Here is a 10,754-nt window from a genome sequence, read left to right on the forward strand (position 1 = left end):
AACATAATTATATTCTCAAGTGGACTTAAGATCCTAGAGATAAAGTTATGGCCAATCATAGTTGGCATTGGGCAGAATGACTGCCTTGTGTTGTTCGTATCACTCATTGAAAGCTATCCATATAGTGCTTCGATTTGCACCCATTGAGATATACATACGTGTGACCTAGATGTATATGGTGCTTTATTTAAATAAAACTCCGTATTTAAATTGATCATAAATGGTGATGCTCTCTTATGAGGAGCATCAAATATTACCATGAATCCATAGAACATCAAGTTTAACATTACGTCCATTGACCATGTTAGATAATGGTGACCATCAAGAGCAAGAGATCAAACTCTTTGCTGGCTATTATTCTAACGAGGTTTAAACCATAGATTTTCTGAATTTACGCTAAGGGTAAATTTAAATTGCTATGGTGATGTTGTATTAATTAATGCAAAATAAATAGAAGACAAGATCTATCTCACTAATAGTGTAAACCTCATTTATACTAACACATTAGAGGTAGTCATCATAAAGATGTAGACCTCTAATAATATGAACATAGTCTGTTGAACAGTAGGTGCCAATTGGTGTATGCAATTTGTATAAACACATTTTAAGGTAACCATCAAAAGATTGATGTAGACCTTAGTTAATCCGCAAACGAATTGGGTACGCACGTTGAGGATAGTCACTAAGTTGTGGACTTAGTGTAGATCCCGCAGTAGTAACTATGGTGCTACCTTGTGTATGGCCAATAGGAATACTGATTAATGGTAGTCATCTTGTGAAAAAATGTAGACCGTATGTTCCAATTTGTGATGTTGGGTACGCACATTGAGAATAGTCACTGAGAATTTAGTGTAGATCCCAAAGTAGCAACTATGGTGCTACCTTGTGTATGGCCAACATAAAATGTGGAATATTTGTGTTATATAAATAATGAGGTAATACTCTTAATCAATTTTGCATTAAAAATGTAAGCGCTATAAGCTTTAAATAAAGCATAAATAGGCTTAACATAAAATAAAAATTGCAAATAACAAAGTAATTGCAATACAAATGTCGTGATAGTAATACTACATGTTTATTGGGTTTGCCAATTTGGACAAACACTTTGAACATGCAATGTTAATAGCACATGTTTATTTAGTTTGCTAATTTGGACAAACGCTTTGAACAGTACTAAAAAATTCCAGAAAACATAGGATCTGGAAAGCGAATTTACAGTGGTAAATTCATCTGCAACAGTACATGTCATGATGCAATTCTTGATGACACATGGGTCTCAAAAATATTTGTTTACATGATGCAAACATTGTGCATCATAATTCATTTAAACATATTAAAATGAAATATTTACATCAGGTAAATATAGTACAATGCAGTTCTGTTAAAACCTGAGGGTTAAAACATAAATCTGGAATATATTAATAATCCTATTTGGACTATCATGAAATTCACAGAAAATAAGGGGGGCTTTGTGCATTTCTGCACAACCTTATCCAATGCACGGAGGAACGGACGGTTTTCCCGTCGGTCGCGTCTCTTGGCCTCCGGGCAGGCGCCTCTCGGCCGCGCCACCGAGTATTCGGCTCGCGCAGGCGCCGTTGTACCGGTCGCCTGGCGACCTTCCACCGGGCCGCGGGCGCGGAGGCCGCGCAGGGCCGCCGGTGCTGGGCTCGACCGCCTCCATGGAGACCGGAAGCGGCCGGGCTGGAGAAGCCACAGCGAGGGGCGCTCGGCTGTGGGCGCAGGAGCCGTCAGCCGCGGGGCAACTGGTCTAGGCTGTCTGGCCTCGGGGCTACGGAGGCAGCCGGCCGCCGTATGCGAGGCGCGAGCGCAAGGGCCGTGCACGTGTCCCAACCGGAGCCGCTGCGTGCGGATATCGCCGCCGCTCGTTGGCCTGACATGTGCGGGCGCCGCTGCTGCCGGCCTGGTGTGCGTCACGCCGAGGAGGATTCCCCCTCGCTGGGGAAATGACGCCGCCAAGGAAGACCTGACCGCTGTGGAGAGATGAAGCCTGCACGCGTGCCTGGCCGCGAGAGCCGCAGGCACCGTCGCATGCGGGCGCTGGCCGCGAGCGCGGGAGGAGACGCGCGAGGCCACCTGCCACTGGCTCGACGCCGCGGGGACAGGAGCCACTTGCGCGAGCCGCCCGGCCGCGTGGCCTTGACAAAGTCGGCTACCGGCAGCGGAGCGGCAAATGCCAGTCGTGCGGGGCGCCCTGCCGCGGGCTAGGGGCCACCGATTCGGGCTGTCCGGCCACGGGAGCGCGAAGGCTGCTGGGCGTGAGTGGCGAGCGCCGAGCCTGCTGCCGTCGGGTTTGGTGAAGCCGAGGCCACTGTTGTCGATTTGGGCGAGGTCGTTGTCGCCGTTTCTCGGAAAGGTAAGAATATCGTATATATCAATAAATAACCATGATTTCTTACTGCTCCGCGATGAAGACTAGCATTTTATGCCAGGCCTGATGCTTGGGTTGGCATCTCCGATGGCCATCAGCATGGCAGTGATGATTCTGTAGCGAGCGCTGGTGTCCTGGAAATGCGCATCGGAGTTGTTGTCGTGCCGGCAACACCGGGTAGCCTCCGCTGGAATCGACGGAGACGGAGAAGCCAAATCCGCGCTCTGTTGTTCTTGCGTTTTCTGTTCGTCCCTTTCAAGCGAAGAGAGAGCATTCCAGTGCTGATAACATGATAAAGCGTGAATATAAATGAACAAGATTTGGAAGAACTATCCACTTTCATTGATCTCTGAAATATATTTATATAAGTGAAGGGGTGTCACGAAGGGACACGACTGTTCTCAAAAGACATACCATTTGGAGTAAAACTAACTGTCTAATCCTATCCACTAATCTTGTAATTGATGGATGAGATCACTTCGTGAAGAGATGTGTGTTCATGGCGTCGTTGATAAGATGAAGGGGTGTCTGTTGACAATAGGGATCACGGCCGTCCTCCGATGGCCGCAGGCTGTTTGCAGTCGGGCTCTCAGCCAGGTGCTCCTCTACCTTCGTGGGGCCAGCGCGAGGAGAGGGTGGAGGTCGTGACGGCACGTTGGCTCAACGCGCGGCAGAGAGGCCGTGCCGCTACCGCGACGGTCATGGCCACGAACAGAAGCGTATTTGGGGTCAAAGGGGTATGACAGCTGGGCCCTGCCTGACAGCTTGGAGCGCCACCTAGGCAAAACCGGGTAGCAAAAACAGCCGGGGGGGTAAAATGACGGGTTTGACAAAGTTTAATGTGAATACCTGGTTTTACTAGTATAATGCCCATGCTAACGTTACAGCAGTTTTTAACCATGCAAATCAAATAACCAAAAGACATATATGCCAAGTTATTAAGCATCATTGACATATATTTATGATTCACACAAATTAAATGAGATATATTCATGGTTCACGTAAAAAGAAAAAGTAGAAAGGAAAATCCATCGTACCTGATTAAAATATGAATTATGAACAATAACATTTTTCAACATTAGTGGTCACATCAACAATGACAGTTGACAATTGAATACAACATCAGCTGCTATTTGCTATTTGGTTCTAGAAATCAAATGACAATTGAAGTAGCAGGAGTATCATACTACTTTTTTAATGGTGGTATATATTTCTTTTTATAAAGCAGTATCACAATATTTCAGAAACAGATTTCAGAAACAGAGCCTTTATGTCATGCATCTCAGATCTTAGCAGAACTAAAAATTAATTGTGTATCACACTATTTTAGAAACAGTGCCTTCAATGCCCGTGCATGCTCACTCCAGGACAAGGAGAAAAAGAGGTATGCTAATGGACTGAACTGGTGGGAAAATAAACTATCGTTAGATCTTGATTGCAGAGTCATCATTTTCCCTTCCTCCTCCCATCCTTCAGGCATCGTTGATCCCTCCTTTGCTCATTTCAGTAGCTCTTCATCAGCAGCGCTCCATTGCTGGATCCACTCCCACCACCCCTCATCAGCAGCAGCACTCCATTACCTCGGAGGCTTCAACTGGAGTCAAAAACTTTTTTTCCAAAAAAAAAGGTGATATATAAGAAAAGCGAAGTTGTGAAGGGCAACCAAAGTAATAAATTTTCTCTGAATATGCAGAAAGCTCACCAAACATTATCGACCAAGGTATCCTGAAAATGGTTCCAAACACAAGGAGCCCACCTGAAATTAGGTACATAGTTTGGTTGAAACAAAGGAAACAATATAAGATGCATCAAAATTGGAGCTGTTAAAACAACAAATAACAAAGGCACCATCTGGCCATTTCACTGTCTCAAAAATTAAATTTATATCACTGTCAAGAAAAAAAGGAGGTTTCAAGGTTCAGAAATTTCTTGTCGGGCGCATCATTATTTGTAGTTATTCTGAAGCCAAAACCATTTTGGTGATAAGGTTACACTTTTGTTACCTTCCAGACACAATTTCATCCCAAAACTGGAAAGAACGATAGATGGAAAAAATTCATCCTTGCTCTTAGTGTTTGACATCTCTTAGAATAAACAAAAGTGCAACCTTGTACTGACTTCAAATGATCTGAAATTTGGCAAAGTAGATCGAGAAGATCAAAACAGAGTACATTCTGTAGAGGCTGACTGAAAAAAAATATGAAATCCAAAATGCCTTGAAAAGTTTTATTAAGAAGCCACATGAGACATCATTCTTCTCAGCCGAATCCACTCCATTGATCTCAAGGGCAGATAATATGCAAGACAGTAAAAATTTGATGAAATAGTAATGGTCCTGCAAGCTACGAGACCAACTTCATTGATCTCAAAGGCAGATAATATGCAAGACAGTAAAAAAGGATGAAATAGCATGGTGCTGCAAGCTACCTGTATGCTACTTAATTGCTCCAAACAATTTTCCACGTGAAGTACATTTGGTGATGTAGTCGGTTGTCGCATCCTCCTTGGAACGTAATGCAGTATGACACTTTAAAGAAATAGTTAGGACTTCACAGCAATCATTTTCCAACACAAACTTGCTTCAAGTTCCCATAAAAGTACCATCATATTGAAGAACTAAGCACAAGCACAAACAGGGTTGCTTATGGTAAACTGACATGGACAAGTTTCATCTGCCACTTCATTTTGTTTGTTACATAGATGTGAAGTTTCTTGAACTGTGGATTTGAATGGCAAAACAAACATTGTTTAGAATACGGTGTTGCGCTTTGACATGGTTCTTGTCAGCTGGGCAGCTACACCAAAATCACCTGTTTTGCCATTGTTGTGGTGACACATCATGCCCACAGAGTCAGGACATGCAGAAATATGAGTGCTAAGAAATGTAAACTAAACTTTTTAAAGAAAACAAATGCGCTTACCCAACTTCACCTCGCCTTGCTCGGTTAGAAGAATGTTACCACCCTTATGAAATTTAAAAATGGAGTGCAGGTAAGCAAGGCCCTGGAGAAGAAAATAAGCACGCAAAAGTTCAATATCCAAAAACATTTAGTTGCCCCACAAGGCAACAAATACTTCTAATATGATGCAACTATGTTAGAACCTTTAGTGCTTCTCTACATATATAAGCTATTTGGGATTCATCAAGAGGGTCCTCTCTGCTAACTCTACAATAAAATACAAAATAAGATGAAAATTATAAAAAATATAAAACGAACAACCAGAATATCATAAAGACTCAAGGAACAAAACCCTGCAAAGAAAGCCGAGAGTGCAGGTGTGGATTTCATCTCTGAAACATGAGACAAACAGTTGCTTTCTGACGCTAAGATACTACAGAATGATTATCTGTTGGTGTAGGGCAGTAATAAAATGCATTGACGTCAATATCTCTCCAAAAATTAATATGACATTGGTTGAAAGAATATCAACAAGATCTTGAACTGTAGAGCATATGGAGAACTAATTTTTTTTCCAACACCAACAAGATGATTCCAGGGATATTTAATTTGGATCAGGTATGGACACATGCATTTCCCTCGTCCCTAAACATTAGCCTACTTATCCAGCTATGGATTTAGTTGTTAAATCAGATAAAAACAACTACCAAGGCATTGTGAGGAGAAAACTAAAGCAACATAATCCATGCAAATGAAGTATGAAGGCGAGGCCGTCATTGCAAATATGAGGAAAAAAACTACCAGTGCGATGCTATGTTTCACTGTGAAAACAAACAATTTTAAACGCGTTGATTTTATTGTCACATATTAGCCAGGATTTTGTCCCTTCCATGTTGATTCTAAATGTCATCTAATCAATCGTACAAGGGGTGTATCAGTTGGGTATGCAGAGGAGCAATCTAGAGCTAACATCAAAAGCCTGATATCAAACATTCATTTTTTATTACATCTATATCTATATGATCATAATTTCGTGACCACATTGCTAGCAGAATTGCATTTCCAATTACGAGGCAATCACATCTCTGGGGCGCAACAATAACAAGATCATGTAGTTATCCAAAAAAAAACCAGATCATGTGATCTACTTGCTACAAGCATAAAGCAGCTGAATTCAATTCCTTCACCAGCATTCATCATTCATCCAATCGTTTAGGCCTACTTACTGATCAGCATGGTGCAATAACTTCTGGCACAAAGGGGTCAGACAGTAGAAGCAACGGAGTAAAGAGTAAAGAGGCGGCCGCATTACCATGGCCTCGAGGTGGCCGTCGAAGCTCTCGATCTGCGCTCAGACGAACGAGAGCGCCTCGTAAGCGGCGATGAAAGCGCCATAGTTCTCCATCGCCACCTCCTACATCTGCCACCGCACCAGCTCCGCGTCGACCCTCAGAAGCTCTGGCTCCTATAATCTCCCACCAAACCAACGAAGCCGGAATCACCATCGACGCCAATCAGAGGTCGCGAAGCAAGTGTAGGCGTATTACCTTGTGGAGGGGCTCGATGGAGAAGGAGAGGATCTCGCAGACGTAGGGCTGGTAGGCGGCGCCGGGAAGCGGGCGCCCCATGTCGGCGGGGGCGTCCGAGGAGGAGCTCGAATCCGGCGTGTGGCGGTGCCTCGTGTCGAGGAGGTCCATGGCGAGCGGTGCGAGATCACGCTCCTTCCTTCTCCTCCACACCTTCCTGCAGCGAGAGGCCATCCAAGAAGCCGGCATGCAAGCCCACGCCGGCGGCGCCCACCCCTTCGGCAGTTCATGCGTTGAGGCTGCGGCGGAGGCACCCCATGGTCTCCATCTGCGGTGGGGGTGGTGGGTGGGCTGGGCGCTCCTTCACGCGCGCCTCCTCACCCTCACGGGATCGGATCTAGAGGGCGGCGGCTAGGGTTACAGGTGAGGCCACGGGTAGGAGAGGCGTCGAGGCGAGCGTGGGCGCCAGGGACGGGCGAATAAATTTTTTTCGGGGGAATAAACAACCTGCTGGAGGGATCGAACCTACCTAGGCCGCCTTCGAAGCGCGCGTGCGCCCGCGGGGTGAGAAGCCGGGTGTAAAGCGCGCGGGAGGAGGCGGGGTGAGAAGTGTGGTGTGGCTTCAGGGCCTGTTTAGATACGAAAATTTTTAGCATTTTTGTTTATATTTGATAAAAATTATATAATTATGGACTATTTAGGTTTAAAAGATTTGTCTCGCTAATTACGGGTAAACTGTGCAATTAGTTATTCTTTTTACCTACATTTAATGCTCCATGCATGTGCCGTAAGATTTGATGTGATGAGAAATCTTGAAAAATTTTGGATTTTGGGTGGGATCTAAACAAGGCCTCACACATCTAATCGGGAATGGAGACGGTGAGGGGCGTTTTTCTTTAGATCTAGTATAATTTTGATTGATCAATTATTATAGCATAGATAGATAGATAGGTTGATGTTAACAGCCCCTGCAAGCACTGGCTCTCCCATATGATTCCGGATAATGAACCCGTCTCATCATTCTGTCTGAAGCCCCTATCAATATTGATCTTCAGGAAATCTTGATTGGGACGTTGCCAGGTGCGACGGAGTGCGGGCGAGCAGGTTGATTTGCACTCCTTCTCACTTAAATCTCCCATCATTGAGTTAACTACATAGGCCACCTCCAGACATGAGGGAATCTGTTCACCGGCATTGGCTTTGTTTCTTGTGTCCCACCACTTATGCAGGCCCGCAAGCATTGATCATCCTTCAAATTCAAGATTGTTCGGACAAACTCTTTTGAAGTTGGAGCACTCAACAGCAGGCAGCGCACTTCTTCCAACTGCAGCTCCCTCCAACACTGGCGTACAATCTTGCATTTCAAAAAACAATGACCGCCATCTTCATCAAGACGCCAGCATACAGGACATCTGGTGTCTAGATCAATGTGACGTCTTTTGATATTCAGTTTAAAGGCCAAACTGTTATGTGCTACTCGCCAGATAAATTGTTTGATCCTTGGCGGACATTTCAGACGCCAGATCTTCTTCCACAAATCATCTTTAGATTCACCAGCACCCAACCGTGATGTTTCTCCTTGTTGCGTTTGTTTCCCTTGTTCCACCACGTCTTCAAGAACATGGTAAGCCGAAAAACACCCCTTCGGATCAAAATGCCAAGCAATGGTGTCCTCTTGATTTGGCCTAACAGGAATATCAAGGATATTTGCTGCATCTTCCTCCCAAAAAATATCATTCACCAATAGATGATCCCAATCACCAGTTACTGGGTCAATCAGTTCAGCAACTCTAGTGAGGAGAGTAGCCCCCCTCGGTGTTCTTGGCCTTCTCGTAACACCTAAGGGATCCATGGGTCTTCCCAAATCCGAATCTGCGTACCGTCACCTACTCGCCATATAATTCCATTCTCCAAGGCCCTAAGACCTCGAAGCAGGCTGCGCCATGAATAGGAGATACACGGACCTTCCCTTGCTTGGGTTATATCCCCCCAATCGGCCAATACTTGGATCTTAGCAGCCTAGCACATAATGAATCGGGGTATTGAATCGGGCGCCGTGCCTGTCTGGCCAGCATTGCCAGGGCCATTGTTTAGATGCCATCCGAATTCCAAGTTTTTTCACTCTCTCTCTGTTACATCAATTTTTAAGCTGCTTGCATGGAGTATTAAATGTAGGTAAAAAAAATAACTAATTACACAGTTTAGTGGGAAATCACAAGATGAATCTTTTGAGCCTAGTTGGTCCACGATTGGACAATATTTACCAAATAAGACGAAAGTGGTACTATTATTCAGGTTCAAAAAATTTGTAAAGTGAACGAGGCCTAAGTTGAAAATACTGAAGGTCCCGATATCCGAGGCCAGTCTTGTTTAGATGACATCCTAAATTCCAAGTTTTTTCACTCTCTCTCCATCCACATCAATTTTTAGCCGCTTGCATGGAGTATTAAATGTAGGTAAAAAAATAACTAATTACACAGTTTAGTTGAAAATCAAGAGATGAATCTTTTGAGCCTAGTTGGTCCACGATTGGACAATATTTGTCAAATAAGACGAAAGTGGTACTATTCATCGGGTTCATTTTTTTTACAATCTAAACAAGGCGCTAGTGAATCTTCCTCTCCTTATCCTGTTGAGCCCACCAATACCGACAAATCATTCTACTAATTTCATCACATAGATTCTTTGTGAGGTCAAAAGAAGACATAGCAAAGGTGGGGATGGCCTAAGCGACTGCTTTAATCAAAGTGTCCTTGCCTGCACTAGAAAGCAATTTCTCTTTCCAGCTTTGGATACGTTTCCAAACTCTATCTTTCAAGTAGTTGAACATCTTTGCTCTAGATCGGCCCATATACACCGGCAGTCCAAGGTCCTGTGATACCCCCAACACTGACAAGGAACTCATTTCTTTCAGTTTCTCCACAGTTCTTGTTGAACAAAATGGATGACTTGTCTTTGTTTATGATCTGCCCCGAGCAATCCTCATATAGCTGTAGCACATTCTGCAGATGGGTTGCATTCTCTTGGTTCACTTTCATGAGAAGCAATGAATCATGAGATCTCATGAATCATCCGCAAACAATAGATGAGTGATGCTCGGCGCCCCTGCACATAGTAGCGGAGCTTGAAGTGAAATGTAGGGGGGGACCAATTTATCAATTGAATCCATATATGTAAATAGATAGTTGAGAAATTAATCCTGGTAGGTATAATTAAGTCATAGTATATAAAATACCATTGGCAACAAAATAGCTGAGCATAAAAAAATCTCTAAAAAGCAACATGAAATCTTGATTAATAATAAAAATATTACTCAAATGACCACTTCTAATACGTATACCATGTAGATTTTAGACTGAGGAGTTAGGAAGAAAAAAAAGCAAAGAAGAACCAACAAGACTTGCCATGTTTAGATGCCTTCCTAAATTCCAAATTTTTACATTCTCTCTCCATCCCTTCGAATCTTTGGACACATACATGGAACAGTAAATATAGATAAAAAATAACTAATTGCATAGTTTGGTTGTAAATCACGAGATGAATCTTTCGAACCTAATTAGTTCATGATTAGACACCAATTATCAAATACAAACAAAAGTACTACAGTAGCAAAATTCCTCCAAATTTTGCATCTAAACAATGGCCTTGACCACGTAGAGCAACAGAACCAAGGAAAAAGAACCAAAGGCTAACGGCTGAACGGTGCTAGCAGTACTGGTCGATTGCTGTATGGGCGGCACCGCATGACTGACCCGCTGGTCGGTGTGGCCGCGGCTGGTCACTGCTAAGGTCATGTTTAGATGCCTTCCAAATTCCAAATTTTTACACTCTTCTCTCCATCACATCGAATGTTTGGACATATGCATAGAGCAGTAAATATAGATAAAAAAATAACTAATTGCACAATTTAGTTGTAAATCACCAGATGAATCTTTC

At 43.6% G+C, this 10,754-nt stretch overlaps 1 long non-coding RNA gene across 5 annotated transcripts; it reads right to left on the bottom strand.

Moving 5' to 3' along the window:
- Positions 1-3,556: 3,556 nt before the first annotated feature.
- LOC136478425 (uncharacterized) lies at positions 3,557-7,363 on the bottom strand. Of its 5 annotated transcripts, XR_010764256.1 has the most exons (8): positions 6,840-7,359; positions 6,605-6,757; positions 5,496-5,559; positions 5,314-5,395; positions 4,820-5,202; positions 4,396-4,520; positions 4,095-4,148; positions 3,557-3,999 (listed from the first exon to the last, which is right to left on the bottom strand). It is a non-coding gene; the product is annotated as an uncharacterized lncRNA (long non-coding RNA). The 5 variants fall into 5 exon arrangements; XR_010764258.1 differs by having other exon boundaries at positions 4,820-5,395; positions 6,605-6,764; positions 6,840-7,363; XR_010764254.1 differs by having other exon boundaries at positions 4,820-5,395; positions 6,840-7,360.
- Between the last annotated feature and the right edge of the window lie 3,391 nt (positions 7,364-10,754).

Source organism: Miscanthus floridulus, chromosome 8, assembly GCF_019320115.1.
Source record: "Miscanthus floridulus cultivar M001 chromosome 8, ASM1932011v1, whole genome shotgun sequence".
Classification (NCBI taxonomy): Eukaryota; Viridiplantae; Streptophyta; class Magnoliopsida; order Poales; family Poaceae; genus Miscanthus; species Miscanthus floridulus.